This window comes from Nicotiana attenuata, unplaced genomic scaffold (assembly GCF_001879085.1).
Source record: "Nicotiana attenuata strain UT unplaced genomic scaffold, NIATTr2, whole genome shotgun sequence".
Lineage (NCBI taxonomy): Eukaryota > Viridiplantae > Streptophyta > Magnoliopsida > Solanales > Solanaceae > Nicotiana > Nicotiana attenuata.
In genome coordinates this window covers 1,578,193-1,582,266 of record NW_017670242.1, presented here as the reverse complement: position 1 = coordinate 1,582,266, position 4,074 = coordinate 1,578,193, and positions in this window count along the sequence as shown.

Genomic DNA, 4,074 nt, shown 5'->3' with positions numbered 1-4,074 from the left:
TGAAAGTTGCTCCAAAAAATTTGCCCAAATACTTGAAAGTTGAAACTTGAGAGTTATCACTTGATACTTGATAGTTGATAGTTGATACTTGATAGTAACAAAATTGAGAGAATAATATAGAATAAGATAGAATATTAGAATGTAAGAGATTTGAGAGAGAAGATTGATTTTTTGTGGGAAAAAATGAAGAAGAATGGGGGTATTTATAGTAGAAAATAGGGCCAAAGTGTAATTTAATAAACTTAGGGGTTATATTAAAAGTTTGGGGGGGAGGGGTAGGGGTGTTTGGGGGCTGTAGGGGCTGTTTGGACCGTTGGCAACGGCTATTTTTGCCATTTAAGCCGTTGCCCAACGGCTAGTTTTTTTTAAAAAAATAACTGGCGGGACGCGGGACGGGACGGGACGAAACGGGACGGGACAAACGGGACGAAATGGCCGTCCCGTCCCATCCCGTGTCCCGCCAGACATTGGCCCATCCCATTTAACTTGAAGCGGGACGGGACGGGACGGGACGGGACCGGGACGGGACGCGGGACGGGATGGGCCGGCCCGTCCCGTTGGACAGCCATAGTTTAAAATCAAAATCAAAAATGCCAAATAGTCATATTTTCTACTTTTATTTGTTTGCCTTCCTTTTATCTTTTGATTTTTTAAGTAAATATTAACTTGGTTTTAAGAATTTTGATTCCAAATATTCACGGGATATGGAGATTTATTTATTTGCTTAAATTTGATATTTTCCTTGGCTACTACAACTGTAGAAAGAACTTTTAGTTTTATGAAGTTTTGCACCGGGGATATCTTTTGATTTTTTAAGTAAATATTAACTTGGTTTTAAAAATTTTGATTCCAATTATTCACCAGATATGAAGACTTGTTTATTTGCTTGAAATTTGATATTTTCTTTGGCTACTGCAATTGTAGAAAGAACTTTTAGTTTTATGAAGTTTTGCATTGGTAATAACTTTTTGAATGATTGTTCAGTTTGTTATTTAGAGAATAAAATGTTGAAACTTAAAGACCTGCCTAATGATGTGATCATTTTTTGTTTACAAAACCTGACAAGTCGTCAAGTATAATTATAATATAATGTTAAGTGGTCGTTACTTTTTAAATAAATATTAAATATTAGATACTCGTTTCTTAGTATTATAATTATGTATATTAGCTAGAGGTCGCGGACTTGTCTTAAAATTCAAAACGACAGAACCCATACACTTAAATTCCTGGCTTCGCCTCTACTTCTTAGGTATTGAAATTACATTCAAATTTACTAACACTTCTATTGCAAATTATATGACCATATGTAAGATTGTTCATGTATGTGAAAGTTGAAAAATATATGTGGATGCTTCTCATGTGGGATGACTTAACCAAGCCATTGGGATGGCTTACTCCAGCAACACCTTTATTCAGCTTACAATTGTTTGAGTTATCACTATGTCGAGGGGCCATATATGGAGTGAAAAGAACAACTACACTAAGGTATAGAGGCTCAAGGCCGAGGCCAAAGAGATATACGAGTCCAAGGGTTCATGCAGTGAATCGGGCTCTGGTGAAGACTAGGCGGAAATGCCTTTAGTTCATTTTTTATTTTCTTTTGTACATCTTTTTATTTTGTGGCTGAATTACAGTGCCTCTGTAAATACTTTTGATATATATAAAAATAAATTCCTTCGGCTATATTGTGTCCTTTACTTTTCAGCATCCGCTTACAGCTCTTTGTTTAAAATATGTCATTAATGCCTTAGCATAGAATTTAACATAATTTAGAGTGTTCGTTCCCCCAGTGCCCGAATGAGGCATGATTTAAGTAACAACTCCGAGTTGCTTTGGCTTCGGAATATCTGATAAAAAATGAAGTCTTTAAAATACTTTGAATGTTTCAACTGGACACGATGATGTTTTACAGAAGGTGGCTTTTTTATTTTATTATATAGCCGGGTAGTATTTTTTCATAGGTTTTAACCATGTGTAAGGACCTTACTTTCTACGTACGGACTCAGACGTCTCCGAGCCACTTTAAGTTGGTTGTAGCCTTTCATGTTCGGGCCCTGCCTTGTAGGCTCGGTGCCCCGAGATTCGATAGCCTGAGTTGTCCGATCTTATTATCGGATAGCAGCTCGGGGAGGCCCATGGGCTCTAGGGTTTTGAACTCATTATTTATTCTAAGTAACTTAACGATAATATCACTGGTGCAAATGTGAACTGATGAAATATAGAAGGCAAATTTCTTTTATTACTTTGAATATAGAGTACAAGAGCGAAGGCACAAAAGCTTTCTGCCATGGCAAGAATAAGCTACACGGGCACGATTCGTTTGAACCTTACAATTAATTCTAATATTAAAGCCTTGCTTTTAATATGAAATAAAAAATGTCTTCTAAGGATCCTGACTTATGGCGTAATGGCTCCCCCAGTATTCGAGACTGAGCTCGTGAGGGCTCGAATACTATCGATCCAATACAGGCGATCAGCAATCTAGCCTCAGGACGGTCTTCAAAACTAAGGTATCACGTTTTACTGTTGCCTCGTTAAAAACCTTATCGTAAAACCCACTTCGGAAAAAACCGGTCCAAGGAAAAAAGAGTGCAACACGTGCTTTCAGACCTATTGGTCAGATTAACCTTGATCGAATACTTGCATGGGTAAGTTCAATGCATAACAAACTTTAAAGGAAATTGTATTCGTACCTTAGCAGTAGTACCGCTTTAAGTGTGCCACGTTTTAGTTGTTCGATAGCTGTACAGTGTTCCCCGACTCGAGCTTTTATGAGCCTTTCCTCATTATACCGGTAACTCTGTACGCACCTTCCCAGTTCGGGCCTAGTTTCCCATCGTTTGGATTCTTGGTATGTAGCGTTGATCACGTCCAAATGCACGCCTCTAAAGAGGTATGACACGGTCGTTTGCAATAATTAAACCCAACAAAGAGTCGGGATCGAATCCATAAGGAGCTAAGATAGGAGTTAGTAGTATATATTCAGAATGAGCAAGTGAAGTATCTAGATTGCACTTCTACAAATAGGGTTTTGTTTCTACTTCTAAAATTAAGCTAATGATTGCAAATCTAAAGCTATAAAACTAGAGATAATTATTTTTGAGTGTTTTCCAAAGATATAAAAAGGCCTAGGGCTGTGACCATGACCTAGGTGTTTGCCTAATGTGATAAAGACTTTTATGTTGTTTTATTGATTGGGGTGTATTATAGCTCACAACACTACGTTGTCAACTCAATACCTCTCGGTCAGAGAGTGGTTTTACCCAATTTGGCCTACTCAAGTCTAAATGGGTATCTACCAAAGCGGTTGATAAGAGCTCAAGTCGGGTTGTTACTATCTCTAGGTTGAACCCTTTAATTGGGTAAATCAATCTCTTAATTTACCTAATTCCTTGTTAGCTAAATTAACATAGACTAGGTCTCTTTTTCTCAAGAAGAAACTAAGTCAAATAGGTATGAATCAATATTTGCAACCATTAATTCCACAATTAAAGCATGAACCAAGCTAAATAACAAACACTCTTCATAAACAAGCATAAAATTAATCACCCATAAGTTTACACACTAGGGTTAGGTCACAACCCTCGTAAAAATCTAGCTACTCATAGTGGGTGTAGAAGAAAACAAAGAAGAAAAGATAATAAAACTCATATTGAAGGATTAAAATAGAGAAATCAAATATTAAATCACCAAAATAAGCTAAAGTTGCCTAAAGAGGCAAAGAGAAACGGCTACAGTACTTCAAATATTAAAACTTGACCTAATTTCGTGAAACTCTTCTATTTATACAAAGTTGACAATTTCGGACAAAAATGCCCATCGGGAGGTTCTGCGGCCGCATAATTCCATGTGCAGCCCGCAGAATTCTTCATCTTGCAAGAGCTGGGGTTCTGTGGCCACACAATTTTTGACTGCGGCCGCGAAGCATCATTTCTGCAGTCCGCAGATTTACCATTGCGAGCGCAACTTGATCTTCTGCGCTCCGCACCTCTACTTCTGCGGCCGCACAATTCTTGTACGGTCCGCAATTCCGAGGGACTTGGAACTTGGGAATTCACACACTCTTTGAACTTT